This window comes from Carcharodon carcharias (genome assembly GCF_017639515.1).
Source record: "Carcharodon carcharias isolate sCarCar2 chromosome 35 unlocalized genomic scaffold, sCarCar2.pri SUPER_35_unloc_1, whole genome shotgun sequence".
NCBI classification, from domain to species: domain Eukaryota; kingdom Metazoa; phylum Chordata; class Chondrichthyes; order Lamniformes; family Lamnidae; genus Carcharodon; species Carcharodon carcharias.
This window is the reverse complement of record NW_024470701.1, coordinates 2,678,115-2,703,972: the sequence shown is the minus strand read 5'-3', so window position 1 is coordinate 2,703,972 and position 25,858 is coordinate 2,678,115.

The window sequence follows — 25,858 nt, the reverse complement described above, 5'->3', positions numbered from 1 at the left end:
TTATGTTTATAATTCTCATTTCATATCAAAAACTGCCTCGTAATTTTTAACACAGAGCTCAGATTGATGGCAGTGCAGAACAATAACAAAATATTTCCTAAGTAAATAATAGTGTGCGCTCAAAGAACAATCTCTCTCTGTCTCCCTCTCACACAGACACACACGCACACACATAAAGACACGCACGGACACACAAACTCTCGCTCTCTCTCTCACACACACGTGCGCGCGCACACACACACACACATGTACATTTCCTCTCTCTCTCTTTCTCTTTCTCTTCCCTCCCCCTCTCTCTTGCACACACAGGCAAACATAAAAACGCACACACATTCACACACAAATACACACAGACGAACAGAGAGGTAGGCGCACACACACACAAACAGAATCAACTTCAGCAATCCCCCTCTGTAGGATGCTGTCATGCTCAGACAGCACAGAGAAATACTGCCTACACGCACATGCAAAACACACACACGGACAGGTGGAAAGACAGATTCATACACATGCTCTCTCTCTCTCTCTGATACACAGCTACAGACCGACGTACACAAAGGACAGATGGACAGAAACATAAATGGATGCACCCACTCACATAGGCATGTTCACACATACGCACGCAAACAAACAACAGAATTGCAGGCGATCAGACACTCAAATACGCACACGCACAACTGCACACGTAAGCACCTACGTACACATGGACAAAAAGACACTCAGAAACACGCAACACAGCCACAGAGATAAGCAGAAACACACATACACACGCGCGCACACACATTCGTACTCACACAGACGGACAGAAACATAAATGGACACAGACACTCACACAGACAAATACGCTCAGACACACACAACTTCACCTTCAGCAACGCCCCTCAGCTGAGGTCTGTCATGACGGCGCGCGCACACACAAACAGATATACACTAAGTAATTAAGATAAGTTATACACTATAGTATAAACTGATAGTTGCTAGTCTGGGCTTGATAAACAATGCAAAGGAATGAAATTGTAGGTGTTTGTTTTATTGGACTTGATAATAGATCCGCAGGGAGTTACGCTCAGTCATATTTGTGAAAGTTAACTTTATAGACAACGCACAGAGGGGTAATTTCACAGTAAATTGCGGGTCGGACATGACAACTAACAAACAGGGTATAAAGCTATAGCCAATAGTGACATCGGACTTGAAAACATTACATTGGGATAAGATAAAGTAACTCTGTTTTAGACCTGAAACGCAACAAATCAGAAAAATTCTGAACAGTGAGGAGGATAGTATCGGATTTCAAAAGTCAAGAACAAGTTAGTGGAAAGGGTGGGTACGTGCCAGATAAATTTCAATGCAGGGGGATGTGAAATGATTCATTTTCGTAGCAAGAACACGATTAGAGACAGCATAAAATAAAGGATACATCTCTGAAGCGGGCAAGAGGAGAAGGACAAGTCATTGAAGGTGGCAGCAACTTTTGAGAAATCAGTTATTAGAGCATTCAGTATCCAAGACCGTGTTTACCGGAAAATAGAGTATAGGAGCATGGAGGTTACGTTAAACTTGTATAAATCACCTCTTCAGACTCCAATTGAAATATTGCGTCGAGTTCTTGGCGCTATACTGAAGCAAACAATGTGAAGTTAATGTACAGGATACAGATAAGACTCATTAGAATTGTTCCAGGGTGGAGGAACTTCAGGTATAAAGATAGCTTGAAGATTTTCGGATTGATTTCCTTGGAGAAGAGACGGCTGAGAGAAGATTTGATAAAGGTATTTACAATCTGAGTGGCCTAGATTAAATAAGGACAGCCGGTCCCTTTTCGTGCAAGCATTCAGGACGAGGAGCTCAGTTTTAATGCCAATAGGAAATGAAGCAATTATGACATAAATTAAACTTTTTTCACACAGAGAGTTGTTAGGAACTGGAACACAGTGACTGAGCATGTGGCGGAGTCACGATCAAATGTATCATTCAAAAGGGCATTATACTGATATCTGAAAATGATGCAAGTGCAGGGTTATGCGGAGAGGGCTGGAGGACAGAACTGGGAGAGTTGCTCGATCACAGAGCCCATGCATACACAATGGGCCAATTATCCTTCTTCAACTTGGTAACAGTTCTGTGATTCCCTGATTAAATTTCTTCCTTCCTCTTTCCTGTGTCCGTCCTATTTCACCCTCTGAATTTCTGCCGCCCGGTTCCAGCTTTAATTGGAATCAGTGAAACGCAGTTGCACTGCCATAATTCTCAGTGCGGATCCGATTTAACGATCGTTGCCCAAACTCCCTCAAGGAAAGCGAATCATGACGTCATAACGGTGAGAAGGTGGTGACACTGCGTGAATCGAAGAACAGGGACGGATCTTGATTGGGCAATGATCTGCAGGCAACTCAGCCATTGGCTTACGCTGCTGTCAGTAACAAAGTGGGGCAAGGATAGGCTTTTCTGAGCTGCGCAAGGCGCTCGGCTATTGGATTTTAACGTGGAATCTTCATTTCTCCAAGAAACCCCAGGGCTGTTGCATCCCTCCGATTGGACATTATAGCTGTCACTCTGACAATGAAAGGCTTCAATCGGAAACAAAAACAGAATTACCTGGAAAAACTCAGCAGGTCTGGCAGCTTCGGCGGAGAAGAAAAGAGTTGACGTTTCGAGTCCTCATGACCCTTCGACAGAACTTGAGTTCGAGTCCAGGAAAGAGCTGAAATATAAGCTGGTTTAAGGTGTGTGTGTGGGGGGCAGAGAGACAGAGAGGTGGAGGGGGTTGGTGTGGTTGTAGGGACAAACAAGCAGTGATAGAAGCAGATCATCAAAAGATGTCAACGACAATAGTACAATAGAACACATAGGTGTTAAAGTTAAAGTTGGTGATATTATCTAAACGAATGTGCTAATTAAGAATGGATGGTAGGGCACTCAAGGTATAACTCTAGTGGGTTTTTTTTAATAATGGAAATAGGTGGGAAAAGGAAAATCTTTATAATTTATTGGAAAAAAAAAAGAAGGGGGAAACAGAAAGGGGGTGGGGATGGGGGAGGGCGCTCACGACCTAAAGTTGTTGAATTCAATATTCAGTTCGGAAGGCTGTAAAGTCCCTAGTCGGAAGATGAGGTGTTGTTCCTCCAGTTTGCGTTGGGCTTCACTGGAACAATGCAGCAAGCCAAGGACAGACATGTGGGCAAGAGAGCAGGGTGGAGTGTTAAAATGGCAAGCGACAGGGAGGTTTGGGTCATTCTTGCGGACAGACCGCAGGTGTTCTGCAAAGCGGTCGCCCAGCTTACGTTTGGTCTCTCCAATGTAGAGGAGACCACATTGGGAGCAACGAATGCAGTAGACTAAGTTGGGGGAAATGCAAGTGAAATGCTGCTTCACTTGAAAGGAGTGTTTGGGTCCTTGGACGGTGAGGAGAGAGGAAGTGAAGGGGCAGGTGTTGCATCTTTTGCGTGGGCATGGGGTTGTGCCATAGGAGGGGGTTGAGGAGTAGGGGGTGATGGAGGAGTGGACCAGGGTGTCCCGGAGGGAGCGATCCCTACGGAATGCCGATAAGGGGGGTGAAGGGAAGATGTGTTTGGTGGTGGCATCATGCTGGAGTTGGCGGAAATGGCGGAGGATGATCCTTTGAATGCGGAGGCTGGTGGGGTGATAAGTGAGGACAAGGGGGACCCTATCAATCGGACACGGGAGGTGCCCGTCACTCCATCGGGCCTCTCCATTTGTTTCAGGAGCTGTCAGTCAAAGAATGAAGGCTATGATTGGGCGGAGCAACCTGCTAGATGGTGGGAATTGGCTCGGGATGGCTGATTGATTACAGGGCCAATCAGGGCCAGGGTCGGAGATTGCTGATTGGTTCATGCAGCCATTCGTGATCCTGTTCCGCTCCCTGATGGGCTGAAACCTCCATGGTCACAGATGAAGCTCACCGATTGCAGCAGCGTGATTGGATAAAGCTGTTGCAAGCCAGCGGCTGGAATTAACTGATTGGCTGAACAGTCTAGAAATTAGAAGTTAGCGATCCCTGATTGGCTATGACTGCTTTCGGCACACAGGAAGAACACTCTGACTGGCTATTGTGACTGTGAGCCAAAATACTGCAGCTCCCTGATTGGATGAAGCGACGGTCAGTCAAACCTTGATTGGCTCAGGTCGCTGTCAGTCAGTGAGCGGTGCTCCCTGAAAGACTGAGGCGCCTTTGGGTGAAATCCTGATGTTGCCCCACTGCCTGCAGCGTCTGTCAGTTATGGAGCTGATTTCCCTGATGGGCACAGCCAGCTGTTATTTCGCGGCCGAGCTCCCTGAATGTCTGTGGCTAATGTCAGTCAGCATGTGGAACTCCCTCATTGACCGCAGCGCCTGTCCTTGATGGGGCGGAGCTCTCTGATTGGCTGAGGCGCCTGTCTGTGATGGGGCAGAGCTCTCTGATTGGCTGAGGCGCCTGTCCGTGATGGGGCGGAGCTCTCTGATTGGCTGAGGCGCCTGACAGTCAGTTTCTTCATTAATTGAATAATTGATGTAATCGGATATTTCACCGCTTTCTTGATCTGATCTCTGAACTTGGACTGAGTCACAGTATAAATAAATGTGTTTGTGCAGCAATTTAAACTCTGCAGCATATATCCGACTTGCTGTGATATATATTCAGGATCGGTGAGGATAAATAATCCCCTCACAACACTATAGAAGAATTCTATAACCAACACCGACCACAGGAGGATGAAGATGCCGGATATGGTGAAGAGTAAAATCATAGACTTCCTCCTGCTCTCCATCTCTGGGTCACTGCGATTTTCTCCCTTACTCTGAGCCCTCAGTCCTTTCCGGACTCGACTGGTCACTAAAATGTGTCTGACTGTCAGAGCGTTGATCAGCAGAATTAAACCGAATGGGAGCAAAGGGGTTAAAACCTGATCAAACCAGGAAAATCCAACCCATCCGGGATGAATGAAATAGGTTGACTTTGTCTTACAGCCCCAAGGGACATTGTCGACTATCTTGCCAGGTTCCATTGTAAAATGCAAGGGAATGTTTTTTAAACCGAGCAGGATACCGGTTGTCGCTAGAACCACAGCCGCTGTTTTCCCGGTGCAATATTCTGTTTTCAGCTTCTGGCAACGAATGGCCACAAATCGATCGAAGGAGAAAGTGACAGTGAACCAGACAGAACAGTCTGTGGCTGCAACCATCAGGACATTGCGAACACGACACACGGGGGTGAGGTCCAGGAAATTCAGTGGGAAATAATAATAATTGATCTCGATCAATATGGGGCCAATGATAATGACCAGTAGATCCGCTGTTGCCATGGCCACAAGGTACCGAGTGGTGCAAGTAGAGAGGCCACACTTTCCCCGGCACAGGATCACAATTCCCAGTAAATTAACTGTCGGAAAGAAAAGGCACGAGCCTGTAAATTAACAATTAAACATTCTGCATGCCTGATCCAGACAAACATGAAATTATTTCAGCAACAAAAAAGGGTGTGAGGAGGGATGGGGGATGGGTGGTGGTGTTAGAGATGAAATTTGCAGACTGGGATGCATGTAACCAAACTATTTAAGAAAAGTGGGACAGATAAAACAAGAACTACAGACCAGTCAGTTTGATGTCAGTGGCAGGAAAGTGTTATTTAAATATTTTAGTCATCCTGGAAGTTTCTGATTTAATGTATTCCACAGGATTAATTCTGAACGGCCTCGCAAAACGGGCGTGAATGGTAATCGGGGGAAAACTCCCCGCTGGCTGTAATCTTACCGAGCGCAAAGGCAGATGCTTGTGGCAGTCGGAGGTCAGTCATCTCAGCTCCAGCATATCACTACAGGAATTGCTCAGCATAGTGTCCTCGGCCCAACCATCCTCAGCTGTTTCAGCAATTACCTTCCTTCCATCTTAACGTCAGACGTGGGGATGTTCGCTGAGGATTGCACGATGTTCAGCACGATTCCCGGCTCATCAGATACTGAAACATTCTGTGTCCAAATGCAGCAAGACGTGGACAATATCCAGACTCGGGCTGACAAGTGGCAAGTAGCATTCGCACCACACCAGTTTTTTCATGATCATTTCCATGAAGAGAGAATCTAACCATTGCCCCGTGACGTTCAATGGCGTTAGTGTCACGGAAACCACCACCATCAGCATCCTGAGGGTTACTATTGGTCAGGAGCAGAACCGGACTAGCCATATAATACTGTGGCTACAAGTGCAGGTCAGGGGCTAGGAATCGTGTGATGAGTAACTCACGTCCATACACCTCAAACTCTATCCAAAACCTACAAGGCACAAGTCAGGTGTGTGAAGGAATATTCCCCACTTTCCTGGGTGAGTACAGTTCCCTCAACACGCAAGAAACTCTACATCATCCAGGACAAAGCAGCCCGCTTGTTTGGAATCCCATTCAGAAATATTCACTCCCTCCAACACCGATGCGCATTAGCAGCTGGGTGTTGCAAGAACAAGATGCACTGCAGCAACTCATCAAGGCACCTTAGACAGCACCTTCCAAGCCAGCAACCACTACATTCTAGAAAGACAAATACAGCAGATAGATGGGAGCACTGCCATCTGGACGTTCCCTTCCAAATCACTCATCTACCAGACTTGAAATATATGGCTGTTCCTTCACTGGCGCTGGGTCAGAATCCTGGAACTCCCTTCACCCAGCAGTGTGAGTGTACCTACACCACATGGACTGCCGCCTTACAAGAAGGCAACTCACTGCCACTTTCTCAAGGGCAAATAGAGCGGGGCAATAAATGCTGGACCAGGTAGCGAAGGCTAAATGAATAATAAATACCCCAGGCACCGAGCCTCTCCAGTACAGGATGCTCCCCAATTCACACTCTTCCCAGGGACATACCCACTCCCGTTTTGCAAAGCCTCCCACACAAGATTTTCTCTGTAATTGTTCGCCTTCAGGTTTTAAACCATAGCAATGCAACCTCCCCAGGAACATTTCCTCTCCCCATCCGGTCGCTCCACAGGTCACACTCTTCCCAAAAACATTTCATCTCCAACTGTTCCCTCCGCAGATCACATCCTTCCCAGAATGACCTTCTTCAGGATTAGACCCTCCCAGGTCAAACTCATTACAGGAAAATATCGTGTTCAGTATCGGACAACCCCCAAGTCACACTTTTCTTAGGAATAGGCCCTTACCATGTTGGGACAATTCTCCAGGCACATACTTCCCAAGAATAGCACCTTCCCAATGGCCACAGATCAAACCCTCCACAGGAGGAGTAGCTCTTCAGGTCAACATCTACCACGACACACTTTTCCCAAGAATAGACTCTCTCTCCCAGGTTTGGTCACTCCTTATGAAACACCCTTCCCAGGAATGGACCATTTTCACTTTAAAAGCTAAACCAAGACAAACACCTTACCAGGAAAAGACCCTCTCCAGGTTCAGCCCATCCCCACAGCACACCCTTCCCAGGAAGAAACCCTCTATATGATCAGCCTATTCCCACAGCAGGACAGTCAAAGGTGCATATCCCCTCCAGATTCAGAACTTCCCTCGGCCAGATTCTCTGCAATAATATAACAGCTCCAGATTCCAACATTCCCCAGTGCACACTCTTTCCAATTAATAGCCCCTCTCCTGTCTCGGCCACTCCCAGGTCTCATTCAGCATTGGAACAGACCATCCACATGTTTGGTCTCGCCCCAGGTTAAGTACTTCCAAAGAATATAACCACTCACGTTTCAAAAATCCCCTGGGCACACCCTATTCAGTATAAATCCGCCTCCTGGTTCAGACACTCTTCAAGGCAGACTCTAGACAGGAATACACCCTCTCCAGTGTCAGATTCTCTGCAGGGTACCCTATTCACAGGAGTGCACCCTTTGCAAATTAACACCACCACACCCCCAATGTCACACAATTCCCAGTCATAGACCATCCCCGTTTTGAGAGACTCCTCATGTCACACACTTTCCATGAATAGGCCCTATACAAATTCAGACACTCCCCATGTCACACTCTGATATGAATGAAAACTCTCTAAACTCAGATACACACTCTTCCCAGGATATGAGCCTGTAAAGTTTCAGACCCTTCTTAGGTCACAGGCATTTCAGGAAAAGAGCACTCCAGGTGTGGATACATCCCAGAACACACCTTTCTCAGGAATGACCCATCCCTGATTAAGACACTACCAAGGGAAAACACATTTCATAAATAGTCCCACTCCATGTTCAGAACATCCCGGGGATACACTTCAGCCACAAATAGAGAGCTCTCCAATTTCCGACCCTTCCTGGGGTAATTTATCGCAGTGAAAGACCCTCTCCAACATTAGAACATCCCCAGGTCTCACTTATCCCATGGAAATTCTCTACCCATGTGCACATCATCACCAGGGCAGACGCCTGCACGGAATCTAACGAATTTAAGTTTTGAAAGCCCACCTAGCAGACTTACCTTCAATGCTCAATTAATGGCCTACTCCTGCTCCTATGTTTCTATCTTACCAGGAATAGGCCCTTCACAGATCCCAGCACTCCCCAGGGTAAATACATCGCAGTAATAGACAATCTCCAAATTTGGAAACTCCCCAGCTCACAGTTAGCATAGAAATGGGCACTCCCATGTTCGGACGCTCCGCATGTCACTCACTTCAGAGAAATTGACACTCTGTCAGTTACAAAACTCTCCCAGTCAAACTCTTTCAGGAATAGATCGCCAGGGTCTAACAGTCTCCAGAAGACTCTCATGTCAGGAATAAACTCTGGCCAAGGTTTTAACCCTATCCGGAGCACACTGTTTCCTGCACTAACTCTCTTCAACTTCTGGCACTCACTATCTCACACTCCACCCAGGAGTAGACCTGCTTCAGCTTTGAAACATCCCTGGTGTGCACTTCAAAGCGATGGACCCTGTCCAGTTACGGCCATTAACAGGTCACAAGCTTTGCAGCAATAGGCTCTTGCAGTTTCGGACACACGCCAGGGCACACATCTCTCAGGGGCAATTGACCTCCGGGTTTGAAAACTCCCGAGGGCCCATTTTTCACAGAAAAATACGGATTCCACGTTCAGATCTTCCCCAGGGCTCACGTTTCTCAGGAATCAAACCACTACAGATCGGAAGCTCCCCAGGGTGCTCTTCACATGAGTACTTCTCACTCAGGTTTGGACACACGACAAGGCACACTTTTTCTAGGAATAGACCTTTTCCATTTTCAGACACAGTTCAGGCTCATTCTTCCCAGGAATTACCTCTCTCATTCCGCATGGTACAATTGTCCCAGGAGGAACCCCTCTCCAGGATTAGAGATTCATCAGGGCACACGTGACTGCAACTGTCCATCTCAAAGTATGCACCATTCCAGAGCACACTCCTACCATGATCAGATACTCCACAGGTTTGGATACTCCCAGTGGGCACATTCTGCTCAGAGATAGGCTCGCGATTCGGACTGCTATTGCCCGCCACACCCCCACCCGCACCAGCATAGTTAAACACTTCAAAGCAATACAACGGCTCTAAGTTCAGACATCCCCCTGGGTCGCTTTCCTCACAAGAAGAGAGCCTCTCCAGGCTGGGATATTCCCCAGGATTGGAACAACGGTGCACTTCACCTGAAACCTCCATGAATGCATCTTTGGACATTCTGCACGGTTTGTTCCCATCCAGGTTTCAGAGATTTTCACACTAAGTTGGCTGTTGATCTTTGGAATTCTCTAGCACAAAGGATTATAGATGCAATCTTCTTGTGTACACTTAAGGCTGAGGGAGTCAGTTTTATGTTTCGAGAGGAAATCTATAGATATAAGGAGAGGGCAGGAAAGTAGAGTTGAGGCAAAACTTCAGTTGTGAGCAATTTGAATGTTGGAGCAGACTCAAGGTGTCGTTTATTCTCTTGCTCCTTTCCATTATGTATGGTGTGTTCACTCCTTGATTCCACATTGCTTTGGCAACTTACACGCAGATGAATGGTATATTCTGGAGCTATGGATAGTGATGGTAAAGTCTCCAACTTCCTTTTCATTGCACAGATACAGCTCTTACCGCCTGCCATTGGCATGTGTTGGAATAGTTTGCAGGTTGATACTCAAGCTGTTTGGGCATGTTTTGAACACATATTACTTGGGCATCAATTCCTGGGTTTGGACTTAATCACAGAAATTCAGGTTCGGAGGCAGGGAAGCATCCCACTGTGCCAGGATCAAATGCTCTCAGGATCATGTACAGCTCAGGATCACACTCCCTGTCAGGATCTGACCACCACCCCCTCCCCCCTCAGGGGCACACCCCCATTGTAATCAAAGCCACATTAGGTCAGTCCCTCCTGTTATCCAGGACCACACCACCATCAGGCATAGAGCCCACTCCCCAATATCACAATCACACAGAATCAGATCCCGACATAATGAGTCTCTGTCCACGGTCAGACAACCCACAACCTCTGGTGCAGCCCCATCTTGGGTCAGTCTGCTCTCTGGACCAGTTCCCCTGTTGCGATCAGACGCTCCCTCAGAATCAGAGCGCCTCCCCAAACTCATGTTTAGATCATCCTCAGAATCAGTAATCCTTTGTGATTGGGCTGCGAATTGAGATCAATCCACATTCGTTTCAGCCTTGCTTCAAACATGGCAAAAGGCGCTGAACTCCAGAGGTGCGGTAAGAGTGCCTGCCATTGACATCATGACAGCATTTAAACCTGTTTTACATCAAGGAGATGAAATAAAATTGGATTCAAATGGAATGGGGTTGTGGGGGTTGGGGCGGAGGGGAGGAACTGGGGGTAACTCTTCGCTTGCTGGATTCACACCTAGCACCAAGGAAGATGGCTTTGGTGGTTGGAGAACAATCATCTCAGTTCCTAGATATCAATGCAGGAACTACTCTGGGTACTGTCCTCAGCCAAAATAACTTCAGCTGCTTTATCAATGACCTTTGCCCTTTCATAAGCTCAGTAGTGGGGATATTCGCTCATGATTACACAACGTTCAGCACCATTCGCAGCTCCTTAGATACAGAGGCATAACGTGTTCAAAAGCAGCAAGACCTGTATAATATCCTGGCTTGGGTGGACAAGTGGCAAGTAATATTCGTGCCACACAAGTGCCAGGCAATGGCCATCTCCAAGAAATGAGTATCTAATCTTCGGTCCTTGATATTCAATGGCATTGTCATTGCTGAACCCCCCGGCTGTCAAATTCCTGGGGCTTTCCATTCATCAAAAACGGAACTGGACTCGCCAGATACTTTTAGTGGCTGCAAGAGCAGCTAAGGGCCTAGGGATCTTGCAATGAGTGACTAACCTCCTGACTCCCCATAGCCTGTCCACCATGTACAAGGCAGAAATGTGAAGGAATATTCCCCACTTGCCTGGATGAGTGCAGCTCCAAGAACAATCAAAAAGCACGAGATCATTCATGGCAAAGCAGCCCTGCTGGTTTGTCACCCCTTCCACAGACATTCACTCCCTGCACCACGGACAAACTATGGCAGCAACGTGCACCATCTACAAGTTGCGCTGTAGAATCTCACCAAGTTTCCTTCGGCAGCACCTTTCAAAACACTCGACTGCAAACGCTGCTCAGACACGAATCAATTCCCTAAGATTGAATCAAATCTCTCTCTTTCCACCGCAGTCTATTGTGAGCAGTGAATACAATGACTGAATTGTAAGGAACTCAAGCAAATCACTGTTTCACCTGAAAAGTGTGTTTTGGATTTGGAAAGTGGAGACCATCGAGGTCAAGGGATTGGGGTTACATCTCCTGTCCAGATACAGCGAGATGAAAAGGAGCAGATTCTGGTTGTGATTGAGGGGTGTAAGCAGGGCAAGGTAGCAAATGCCGCTGCAGCAGCATTAAATAGAATGTTCTGCAGCCCTAATTAGGAGACTATGTGTGACATGTTACATTATATTCACTGTCGTTAGCTGAGAATGTGAAGATGCTATTCTGAGCAAACACTGAATAAAGAAGAATGAATGCTTCCAGTTGTACAGCACGCCAGCTCCTGAAGTATACTGGCCCTTATACTTTTAAATTGGTAAATAAATGACAATTGTTAATTGAGTTAAATAAGTTGAAACTCGATTATGTAATGATTGGATGAAAGAAAATTATTCAAGTTGTTGAAATGCCTGAAGATCATGTACCATTCTTGATTTTGGAGAATTTGCTGAGAGATGATGCTTTTAAATATGTTGCCAACTCAATTAATTGGAAGTGCAGTATGATTTGAAACTTGCAGGAATCTTCAAAGTTATCAGCACGTGGGCTGGAACGCGAGGGGAGTAGGTGAGCTTAGCTGGATGTGGCAGATATCTGGAGGACGACATGTTGAATATGGAGTCTGGTGGGTCCAAGGTGAGAAAACAATAACCTTGCGTTTTCCTTTCCTGAAGGTGAAGGGGTGAAAGCAGTCAAATAGAAAATCAGATGGACACGGCCAAAGGCCCTGTTATCCATAGTGGAGGGTAATCCAGGCTGAGAATAATGGAGAACTTTCAGGAGCATTGGTGTGGATGGGAACATCGTTAGTAAGTATGCACCAACTGGTAGAGAAACTGGGAGGAAAAGAACAGAGTATTTACAGCGAGTGGGTCGGAAAAAAGCCTGACCAGGTCAGCTGAGGCAGGCAGTGAGATTATAGTAGACATTAGTGGGCTTCCGATTCTCAGAAATAGAAGTAGAGGATTTCATGAACCAAAGGGAGGTGTCAGAGGCAGTCCCTGTGAAGAGGAAGGCTGTTGGAAGTTTGGAGAAAGTCGATAAACCTTTCCAAACCAAAACAAAAGGAGGAAATTGCAGAAACAGTCATCAGCATATCAGAATAGCACCAACTGAGTCATAAAAACGTATTTAGAGTGTTAAATAGGATTGGAGCAAACAACTCTAACGCGTTCTAAGAAAGGCAGCGTCGCTGGCACACATACAGGTTCTCTCAGCTGGGCACATTCAGTCTGGAATATCTAAGTGTTTACACCCCAAGCCCACAAGCGTTTATTTTCCAACAGGATCCCTGAACAGGAATCAGGATGAGGAATCTGTGAAGCTTTTCATTCAGAAACGAGAGCCGGTGAGGAAGAGAGGAGTTCCAGTGGGAACCTATAGTGAATGAAACCAGCTTCATGCCCACCCTGCTGCAGTCCCCTAACTGCACTTACTCTGCGATTAGTCATGAGCCTGTCAATTCTAACTTACCGAATCCTTTAGGAAATCAAAACTCTAGTTATGTATCACAATAACCTAACCCATAATTTTTGATAGTTATTCAAATTATTCATTATAGCGTTCAATTAATTTTTGGAACATGTACTGACTACTTTCGATTAAACTAAATTTTTCATTTCCAAAAGGGGGACAGGCAGAAGGCAGTGGATGCAAACTGCCTATTAACGGGCATCATGATGTCTTTCAGGCCAAATCGCTTCTACAGTCAGTTTATGGACAGTTCGGATACACTGGAATTTGGAGCAGAGAGGGATAGACTGACATGGACAGTTATGGAAATTGAATCCTGGGGCACAGCTCCGATCTCAGAAAGAAGGAAGACACTCGTGTTGTGGGACAGCCAGGGCTCGGTGAACCAAGGAATGAAAACTCAAAGCCTGAATAAGAGAGAGAGATCTATTAAGGGACGAAATAATCTGTCAAATAGTAGGGAAGAAGTTCAAAGCAGAAACTTCAATTCATTTAATGTAGACATTTGATAAATTGATCAAAGATGGAGTAAAATCTTTGGTTTGGCTGGATTTCATTCAAATATATTAATGAAAAATTTATCGAGCCATCAGAGGCACTATTACTTGTTCATTCAGAATAATCAGAACGTCTAAATGAACAGAAAGGCATCTTTCAGTGTGAGCTTTTAAAATAGAAATTAAAACAAGTCCGAAGAACAATAGACCAGTCAACACAACGTCACAGGTAGGGAAAGAATAATGAAATCAAGAATGTCATAGAAAAGAAAACATCTAGAAGCACAGAATATAAGGACATAACACATGTTTCGAAACCTTTGTATTTCTTGACTGATTATTTTGAATCTTTTTCAATAACAATCAGACATTGTTGATTCGATTTGACAGATGCCAAGCACTTTGATTTTCAGAAGTCCTTCAGAATGTTGTACCAGAAGAGAATCATGACTGTCCTCAGAGCAAGTGCAGTTAGGGGACATTCTGCAGAATGGACAGCAAGCTACCTACAATAACAGAAGCAGGGAGTAGCGGTTAAAGAGATTTACTCAGATTGGTGGATGATGGGAATTGGTGTTCCACAAGGATCAGCACTGGGATCACTGCCCTTTCACCATTTACATAAACAATGTTGAATTGTGAAGCTGGAGGATAATTTCAAAATGTGAAGTCAAATCCAAATTGTGTGTACAGTGAATCCAGCGGAAGCATGCAAAAAGTACATTAATACATTAATAACAATTAATAAACATGTGGAGTGTACAATTCAATGGTAAATTAATTTCACTCTAAGTTTCCGGTGCTGCAATAAGATGAACAATAAGCTTTGGAAACACTCCTTGGAAAATAAGTGTCTGAATGGTTCGACGAGTTTTGGGTTTCAGTAGAACTGATTCAAAAATTAGTTTCAGCTGCAACACAGATTGACGAGATCCAAAAGGACCCCAGAGCATTGAAATTAATCACTAGATGAATGGAAATGAGAAAATGAGATGAATGGAGAGAGTGGGAGTGGAGAAACGCAGCCATTAGCAGTGAGAGACTGTGAGAAGCAGCAGGGCCATAACCAATGAGAGAGTGAGAGAAGCATCGGGGTCATTAACAGTGAGAGATGAGTGAAGCAACGGGGTGATTAACAGCAAGAGAGTGTGAGAAGCAGCATGCCCACTAACAGTGAGAGATTGCGAGAAGCAGCGGGGCCAATTACAGTGAGAGAGTGAGAGAAACAGCACGCCCATTAACATTGAGAAAGAGCGAGAGTAGCAGGGGGGCCATTAACTGTGAGAGAATAAGGGAAGCAGCGGGGCTTTACTAGTCAGACAGTGAAAGAAGAGTGAGAAACCATTACAGAGCATGGAGAAAGAGGCCATTGAGCATTAATGAGCATAGAGAGAGGGAAAAGCATAAGACCAAAAGACCAATAAACCTATGAGCAGACATTGGCAGTTCGGCCCACCGAGCCTTTCACCCCCATTCAGTGAGCCCATGGGTGACCTGATAATCCTCAACTCCACTTTCCTTCATGTCCCCAAAACTTTGGTTCCCTTAGTGATTAAAAACATGTCTATCTCAGCCTTAGATATATTTAACCACCCAGATGTTAAAGCCCTCAACCGTAAATAATCCACAGATTCTGTACCATCTGAGCGAAAAACTTCCTCCTCATCCCTGTCCTATATAAGCGAGGCCTAAATCTGAGAATATGGCCTCTGGCCCTGGACTATCCCACAAGGGGAAACATCCTCACAGCATCCACCCTGTCAAGTCCGCTAAGAATCTAATATGTTTCGATAAGGTTTCCTCTCATTCTTCTCTACTGTAATGAGCACAGCCCCACCTACCAAACCTCTCCACTAAAGAAAATCCCTCCATTCCCAGGATCAATCTAGTAAACCTTATCCACACTTCCACTCATGCAAGTATATATTTCCTTAGATAAGGGGACCAAAGCTTTTCCCAGCATCCTAGGTGTGGTCTGACTAATGCCATATATAGCTTATGCAAGATTTCCCAATTTTTCTCCTCCATTACCATTGAAATAAAGACCAACAGTTCAGCTGCCTTCCCTATAACCTGATAAAATTGTATCCTAGTTTTTTTTGGACCTCATGCACGAGGACTCCCAAATGCCTCTGTGTTTGAGCTTTCTGAATTCTTTCTCCATTTTAATTATGTTCAGCTACTCTATTCTTTCACCTCCTCTATTCTTCGCGCCAAAGTGCATAACCTCACATTTTCCAACATTACATTCCATTTGCCAAGTTTTTGCCCACTCACTTAAGCTATTTCTACACCTCTGAAGACGCTTTGTGTCATCCTCACCACTTGTATGCCAACTATTTTTGTGTCATCCATTAAAGAGAGTCCATTAAAAAGTGTGGAGAGAGGCAATAAAACTTGAAAGAGCAGCTGATTGATGAGTATATGTAATCTTTGATGTGCAACTAAGGTGCTCAGTTTAGGTTTAGGTCTGTAGTCTTTCTTTTATTCTCTATTAAAAACATTTGGCTTCTTAAGCATAAGGTCTGTAATGATGTGCAAAAAAGGGAAAAATGAAATAAAGTGTAAAGAGTGGGAGATACTTGAAATTTAAAGAGCAGGGAGACAAGAGTAATTAAGTAATTAAAATACGATAGCGATGGCAGGACGGCTAATGTGTTGCTGCTGCAGCATGTGGCTGCTGTCAGACAGCAAGTGATCCACAGCGAACACATCTGTAGTAAATGTTTGCAACTAAAGGAACTTCCAATTGAAATTAAGCATCCAGTGTCCGAAAAGCAGACATTGCGCCACATCAGGGAGCTGGAAGTTACCTGGTCACTTTGCTCCAGGAGCTGGTCACACCCTTCAGATTAGGTAATCTTAATTTGGCCTTTGATAAATGACAGGAAGTTGAGACTGCAGGAGAAGCCGTTATGGTGACCAAGAGCGCGTGTTCGAGGAGCTTCGGCCCCTGTAACTGTCCAGAAGTCACAAGGTTCTTGAAAGTTACGTGGACGACAGCGGGGACTACAGGGATAATGAACGTACTGACCACGGGACCGTGGTGGGGGGAGCCTTTGACGTTGGGGGAGGAAATTGCCGTGACAGGGGAGAGCACAAAGTTGGGACATAGATACTGTTCTCTGCTGCCGTGAGCACGAGCCCCAAAGGCTGTGTTGCCTGCCCGGTGCCAATGTTAAAGACATCTCCTCAGGGATGGAGAGGCACTTGGAGTGGAGGGGAGAAATCTAATTGCCATCATCCACGGTGGCGCCAACGACTTTGACAGGACTTGAAAGGAGATTCTGATGACAGAATTCGAACAGATGGGAGCTAAAGTTAAAAACAAAAATCAGAACCTCTAAATTAATAATCTCGGGATTACTATCAGAGTCACAGGCAAACTGCCATAGGATTAATACAGTCAAGGAGTTAAATGCGTGGCTGAAAGTTTGGTGTGGGAAGAATGGGTTTCAGCCCAAGGGGCACAGGCGCCAGTACTGAGTAAAAGGGAGTTCTACCGGTGGGTCGGGCTTCACTTGAACAATGCAGGGGCAGGCGCCCTGGTGAGTTGAATAACTAGGTGATTAAGGTAGTTTGTAACGAAAATCGTGGGCAGGGTTTCTGGAAAGGGGCTTTGTAGGCTTACAAAGCAACTGGAAATGGTAGTATTGCAGTGCAGCTATTTATATAATGATGTTCAGTGAGTGACAGAAAGGGATAAGAGTGCACAAACATTCAAAAAACCAACGCCAAAAATGGTGAAGGGAAGGAAAATGGGATACACTCACTATTGCTGCCTGTTTACTTAAATGCTCGTAGTATTCAGAACATAATAAATGAGTTAGTGGAACAAATAGAGGTTAATGGGTATAATTTTATTGCCATTACCAAGACGTGGTTTCGAGGAGATCAAATCTGGGAACTAAATATTCAGGGTAGGGGATTTTCGAAAGGACAGGCAAGAGGAAACGGTTGGTGGGATACCTTTGTTAGTACGAGATGGAATGAGTACGAAAGCAAAAAATGGGTTTTGGTCAGTATATGTTGTATCCACAAGGGTGGAGGTAAGAAATAGCAAGTGGAAGACGACACTAGTGGTAGCAGTCTACAGACGGGTTTACAGAAGCTATGCTGGGGACAGGGAATAAATCAGGAGATGATGGGAGCATGTGAAAAAGACAGCAATTTAATCATTGGTGACTATAACCTTCAAGTATTTTGCAAAGTCAGATTGGCAGATGCAGCCTTGAGTATGAAACCATAGAGTGTATCTGGGAGAGTTTCCTAGAACCATTTGCTGTGGATGCAAAAAGGGATCAGGCTACTTTGAATCTGTTAATGTGTAATGAGGCAGTTTTAATAAATGACCTGAGAGTAAAAGATCCCGTTTGAAAGAGAGCCCATAACAAGGGAGAATGTTGCATTCAGTTTGAGGGTGAAAATGGTTCCGAAACAACTGTGGTAAACTTATCAAAAAAAAAATTACAAATGAATGAGGTCAGATTTGGCTGGAGTGGACTGGGAAAGGAGGTTAGTTGAAAAAATGATTGATGGACAATGGCAGATGTTTAAGGAAATAGTTCATGACAGAAAGCAAAGAAATATCCCAGTGAGGAACAAGGATCTTGGAAGGAGATAAACCACTCATGGCTCACCAAAAAATCACAAAATCACAGGATCATACAGTGTGGGACAGGCCCTTCGGCCCATCGAATCTGTACCGTCACGTGAGAAAAACATGACCAAACTACCTAATCCCATTTACCAGCACGTGGCCCATAGCCTTGAATGTTATGATGTGCCAAGGGCTCATGCAGTTATTGTTTAAAGGATGTGAGGCAACCAAAATCCACCATCCTCCTAGGCAGCGCATTCCAGACCGTAACACCTCTGGGTAAATAAGGTTATGCTTAACATCTCCCGAAACCTCCTGCTCCTCAACTTGAACTTGTGTCACCTCGTGACTGACCCTTCAAATAAGGGGAACAGCTGCGCCCTATCCACCCTGCCCATACCCCTCATAATCTTGTACACCGTGTTCAGGTTGCCTCTCAGTCTTCTCTGCTCCAACAAAAACAAGCCAGGTCTATCCAACCTATATTCATAGCTTAAATGTTTCATCCCAGGCAACATCATGGTGAATCTCCTCTGCAACCACTCCAGTGCAATCATATCCTTCCTATAAATTGGCGACCAGAACTGCATCAGTACTCCAGCTGTCGCCTCACCAAGGTTCTCTAAAACTCCAACATGACCTCATTACCTTTGTAATTTTTGCCTTGATTGAAAAAGACAAGTGTCCCATATGCCTTTTTCACCACCCCAATAACATGACCCTCCGCCTTCAGAGATCAATGGACACACACGCCAAGGTCCCTTTGTTCCTCGGAACTTTCTAGTGTCCTGCCATCATGAATCCTTCCTTGAGAAATTACTACATCCAAGTGTACAACCTCACATTTTTCAGGGATAAATTCCATCTGCCACTTATCTGCCCATTTGGCATTCCCGTCTATATCGTCCTGCAGCCCAAGACACTCACCCTCATTGTTAGACACCCAGTCAATTTTTGTGTCATCCGCAAACTTACAAATCCTACCCCCACATAGTTATCTATGTCGTTTACATAAATTACCAATAATATTGTTCCAGCACAGATCCATGTGGTACGCCACTGGACACTGGCTTCCAGTCACCAGAACATCATTCTGTCATCAGCTTCTGTCTCCTGCAACTAAGTCAATGTTGAATCCACCTTATCAAATTACCCTTTATTCCATGTGCATTTGCCTTCTTTATAAGTCTCCCATGTGCGACTTTGCCAAAATCTTTGCTGAAATCCATGAAAAATACATCAACTGCGCTACCCTCATCTAGACACCTGGTCAACTCCTCAAAAAACTTAATCAAATTTGTTCGGCATGACCTCCGCCTGATAAAGCCATGCTGACTATCCCTGATCCAACGTTGCTTCTCCACGTGGAGAAAGATTCTCTCCTTCAGAATTTTATCCAATAGTTTCCCTACCACTGACTTGAGACTCACTGGCCTGTCGTTCCCTGGCTTACCTCTACAACCCTTCTTAAAAGTGGAACCCGCTTGCAGTTCTCCAGTCCTCTGGAACCTCCCCCTTGGTCATAGAGGAATTATAAATTTGCTTCAGAGCCCCGGCAATCTCCTCCCTTTCCTCCCTCAGCAGTCAGGGACAATAATAATTCGGACCTGTATATTTTCCCACTTTTTAGCCTGCCAACTCCTCCAACACCTTGTCATCCCCAATATCAATATGCTCAAGAACCTCACAGTCTCTCTCCCTGAGTTCGCTACCTTCATCCTCATTCTCTTGTGTGAGGATGGATGTGAAGTATTAGTACAACATTCTACCACCACCCTCTGGGTCCACCAAGTGTTTGCCCAATTGGTATTTAATGGGTCGGAATCTTTCACTGGTTATCCTCTTCCCATTGATATAATTATCGAATATCTTTTGGATTTTCCCTACTTTTAACAGCCAGAAATTTCTCATATCCCCTCTCTGCTCTTCTAATTGCTTTCTTAAGCTCCACCCTGCACTTTCTGTACTCCTCTAATGCCTCCTCTGATTTACTCCCCTTCCACCTTCTCATCGTCCACTGGAAATCATTGGTCATCCATGGTTACCTGGGCTTGTTACTCCTTCCTATCACCCTAGAGGGAACATATTGAGCCAGTGCCCACCCCATTAACTTTTTGAATGCTGCTCTTCAGTATATATCCCCACAAGTAGCTGTTCTCAATTTACCTTGGCCAGATCCTGCCTTATTTTACTAAAATCCGCTCTCTCCAAGTCCAAACCAATTTTTTTTGAAAATTGTCTATTTCTTTGTCCATAAGAAGCTCAAATTGTACCACGTTGTCATCGCTATCAATACAATGCTCCCCCACCACCACCTCAGCCACCTGTCCGGCTTCATTCCCCAGAATTAAGTCCAGCACTGCACTGTCCCTTAATGGACCCTCGACATACTGACCTAAAAATTTCTCCTGTACACATTTCAAGAAATCCACTACATCAAATTCCTTAGCTCTATGCCTATCCCAATTGATGTCGCAAAAGTTTAAATCAAATACTATAATTTCTCTGTTGTTTTTGTTTTTACACACTTCCGCGAATTGTGTTCACATTTGCTCCTCAATTTCCCACTCTCTGTGGGTCTATAATAAATAAGGAAGTTAATGATAGGACCAAACTGAAATAAAAAATAAAACATACAATGTGGCAAAGATTAGTGGTAAGCCAGAAGATTCAGAAAGTTTTGGAAAACAAATAAATATGATAAAAAATGTATTAAGTTGGGAGAAAACAAACACTCAGATTTAACTAGCAACTAATATAAAGAACAGGCAGTAAGAACTTCTTAAAAATATATATATAAAAGAGAGAGGCCAACGTCAAAATTGACCCCTTAGGGAATTATTCTGTGGAAGTATTAATGGGGAACCAGGAAATGATACTTTGCATGACTTTACACGGTGGAAGACACCAATAAAATTCCAGAAATGCTAAATAATCAAGCATCAATATGGGGAGAGGTAATAAAAATATTAACTACCACTAGAGAACACGTACTTGGTAAACTAATGGGAGTAAATGCCGATAAGCCCCCCTGAACATGATAGCTTCCATCATAGGCTATTAAAATTTGTGGCTACACAAGTAGTGGATGCACGAGTAGTAATCTTACAAGCATCCTTAGAGACTGGAAAAAGTCCCAGAACATTGGAAATCTGCCAAAGAAGTGCACTTTTTCAAAATGTGAAGGAGACAAAAATCAGGTAAGTATCGGCCTGTTAGCTTATCACCCGTCATTGGTAAAATATTAGAGTCAATTATAAAGAATGTGATGGCAGAGCGTTTAAAAATCCTTAACACAATCAAGCAGAGTAACCATGGCTTCATGAAGAGGAATTCATGCCTGCCAAAAGAATTGGAATAATTTTAGGAGGCAACAAGCAGGAAGGATAAAGGGGAACCAGTAGATGTAATATATTTGGATTTCCAAAAAAGGCATTCAACAACGTACCGCACATAAGGCTGCTTAAAAGGATAAGAGCCCATTATATTGGGTTAGAATGGTAGCATGGATAGGTGATTGTATAACTAATGGAAGACAGTAAGTTGGGATAAGTAATTGTGAGCATTTACAGGATGGTAACCTGGAACTATTGAATCGCCTGAGGGATTAGTGCTCTCGTCACAAACTTGTACAATATAATTTGGTGATTTAGGTGAGGGAAGTGAATGTACTATCGCCAGGTTTGCAGATAACACAGACATAGATGTGTAGGCACGTGGTGAGGTTGACACAAAGAATCTGCAAACGGGTTTAGAACGGTTAAGTGAGTGGCCAAAATTGGCAGATGGTGTATAATGTGGTAAAATGTGAGGTTGTGATGCACTTTGTCAGGAACAATAAAGAAGCTAAATATAATTTAAATGCAGAAAGAATTCAGGAGGCTGCAGCACAGGGGGAACTGGGAGCCCATGTACATGAACATCAAAATGCTAACATACAAGTTCAACAGGAAATAGGGAAGGCAATTAAAATGTTGACCTTTATTCAAAGGGAATAGAGTATAAAAATCGAGATGTCCTGCTTAAATTGTACCAGACACGAGATAAACCTTACTTAGATTACTGTGAACAGCTTTGGTCCCCTTATTTAAGGAAAGATATGGCAATGGAGGCAGCCCACAGAAGGTTCACTCGGTTGATCCCGGATATGGAGGGGTGTTCTCATGAGGAGAATTTGAGTAGGTTGTGTCTGTGCTCATTGGCGTTTAGACAAATAAATGTGACATTATTGAAATATAAAAGTTTCTTAGGGGGTTTGACAGGATATATGTTGAGAGGTTGTTTCCCCATGTGGGAGAGTAGAGGTGAAGAAGACATTAGCTAAGAGTATGGATTCAACAATTTAACACAGAGATGGGGAGGCAATTATTATCTTAGAGGTTGGTGACTCCGTGTTTCCCGTAGAGAGCTGTAGAGGCTAAATAGTTAATCATTTTCAAGGTTCAAATGGACAGTTTTTAATCAGGTGAATCAAGGGTTATGGGGCAAAAGCAGGAAAGTTGAGATGAGGAGTATCAGATCAGCAATGATGTGACTGAATTGGAGAGCAGATTCCATGGGCAGAATGACCTCCTTCTGCTCCTGTGCCTTATGGCCTTATATTTATTTTAAATCACAAAGAGGATTGGAACACTGCAGGAGTGCTGCCTGATTGTTTCAATGTCAGTAACTGGTTGCCATAAGTTTCTGTTGAAGAAGTTCAAAAGAAAATGGAGCGATACCCAGGAAATTAGTTTCATATATTCATTACCAAGTATCTTGAATCAAGATCAAAACACTTCCTGTTTTCAATCTAGTCGAATGGTAAAACACAGAGGCAGCTCCATGGAATGGAGAGATCACTCGCCAATTTAAGAAAATAATTCCAAATGGAACCAATTTATTTAATTACAGTTACTGACCCACAACTCTACACTGGCAAATACTCCCAACAATACATTATCATTTGGATAAGGTATTCCACTCTGGTTACTGACCCACGCTTAGTACAATTTGACACTATCGGATATGATCAGTAAAAATGTGTTGAATGGGGCCAGGTATTCCACTCTTGTTAGTGACTCACACTCAGGGTGATTTTTCTCTGACTCCCACTAAACCTTCATTCAGAGAACCTGCTTTCACTGAGTTCTAAATTAACATTACACGATATCCCACTGAAGTCCAGGATTTAAATAATCAAAAAAACCTGTGAGCTACAAACAAAGTGTTATTTTTATTTTAGAGAAAAAATAAAACCGCAGAGATATTTCAAGACATTTCAATAAAGTAAATGTTTTTGCTGATTCAGTGTGTCTAAAACAGTGAGCACCAGGTCAGTATGTAACATTTTCAGACAGTTTAAATTGAGAGAGCCGCTCACACACAGATTTGCACACCTTCAATGATTATAGTTACTTACCAGGAACACCAATAATAGCAAGGATTGCGTAGAATGTTTTCTCAACCAAAGGAATTGAGTCCATCGTTTTCAGTTTGATGTGACTTGCCCCTTTGTGCTGCTGGTAATCTCTGTTTCTTAAATGCTGCGGTGATTAATTACGAAAGCCTTTAATTTATACCCTTAAGGGATCACCTTAGGGATGTTAAAATTGCAACATTTTTCAAACTTTTTTTTAAACATATGAACAAACAGATGATGACATTGAGCTCAGGAATAGAATGTGCTTATTTTTAGATCTAGCTGCCACTGACAAGACTGTACAGATCACATTAATTATCTAATACATACAGAACCTGTATTCTTTGAGAAAAGATGCCATCCACCCATACGTCGTGAGCCCCACCTCTAGATATCATATTGCTTGTGTTATCCGTCACTTGACTCTTACCATTCAAATATTAAATTCCAATTGTTAGAGTGTCTCTCTCCACACTGTTCTATTGTACTCCGCGATGTAGCTGCTCTTTTTTACTGTGGATATTCAGTTATGCGATTACAGTGGGTTAGGGGTGAAAACTTATTACAAAATGAAAGAAATGAAATAGCAGGAGATATTTCAAACCCCCCCCCAAATACTGATTGCACACCTCATTCAATTGCAACTCTGTCTCACTCTTTCTGTCTGTTGCCCTCTCTCTGCCTTTCTCTGTCTGCCTGCCTCTCTCCCTCTGTGTGTGTGTGTGTGTGTGTGTATGTCTGTCTTTGTGCCTCTATCTCTCTCTGTCTCAACGTACCTCTACCTCTTTCAATCTGTGTGTGTGCTTCCCTGCCTGTGTCTCTGCCTCTCTCGCTCTCCTCAGCACCTCTCCCGCTACCTGTCTGTCTGCCTATCTGTATGCCTGCCCATCTAACTCCCTGTCCCTCTCTCTCTATATATCTATCGATCTGTTTTTTTTATGTTTGTCTCTCTCCCTTTCACTCCATCTCTCTCTCTGTCTCTCTCCCTCACTCTCACAGAGACTCTGTTCTTATGACTCTCTCTCTCTCTGTGCCTCTCTCACTGTGTCTCTATCTCTCACTCTCTCATTCTCACTCTCTCGGTTACTTTCTCTCCCTCTTTGCTCTCTCCATGTTTTTCTTTCTCCCTCTCCATGCCACCTCTCTCTCTCCGCCTCATTGTCTCACTCTCCTTCTCAGTCTCTCTCCATCTCTTTCTCTCATTCCTCTCTCCCTCTTTCACTCCCGCTCTCTCTCTCTGTTGCTTGTTAATCTTACCATTGTTTATTTCATTGTCTTTCTATCACGCTATTTGTTTCTCCCCCTTTCCTTTCTTGCTTTCTTTTCCCACCCCTCTCTCTCTCCCACTCACTCCGTCATATTTGCTCTCTCTCTCACTTCCTCTCCATCCCATTCTCTCTCTCTTCACTCAAACTGCCTCCCTCTCTGATTTTGTCTCTATATTTCTCTTTCCCTGTCAATTCCACCACTCTGTGTGTCTAACTCTGTCTCTCCCTCTGTCTCTCCATTATCTCCCCCTCTCTCTTCCCTAATGCCTTGATCTCTCTCTCGCTGTGTCTTTAACTCTCATTCTATCCTTCTCCCTCCGCCTTCCTTTCTCAGTCCCATTCTGCCCCTGCACCCCCCCACCCCGTTCTCTCTCTCCCTATTTCACATACTATCTGTCTCTCCTTCCCTCTCTTTCAATCTCTCTCCTTCTCTCTCACTCTGTCTGTCTCACCCTATCTATCTCTCCCAGCAACTCTTACTTTTTATCCCGTTTGATAGCCCTCTCGCTCGGCCCTCTCTCTTTCTGTGTCTACGTGTGTACGTGTTCCTCTATTTTTCTGTCTCTGCCTGTCACACTCTAAAATTACCTTTGTCTCTTTCTCTCCAGTTCTCTCTCCCTATCCCTTTCTCTCTCCAACTCTCTATCTTCCTCCCTTTCCCTTTCAGTCACTATGTTCCTGTCTCTCTCTCTCTCGTTCTCTCTCACTCTGTCTCTTTTCCCCTTTATCTGTCTTTCTCCCTTTCTCGATGTCTTCCCTTCTCTACCTTTCCCTTTCTCTCAACGTCTGTTTGCTATTTTGGTGTCTTTCCCTTTCAGCAGCTCTCTCTCTCTCTCTCTCTGTGTCCATCTCTCTCTGCCCGTTTCTCTCTCAATGCCTCTCTTTCTCTCAGCATCTAACTCTCTGTCCAAATCTAAGACTCTCCCTC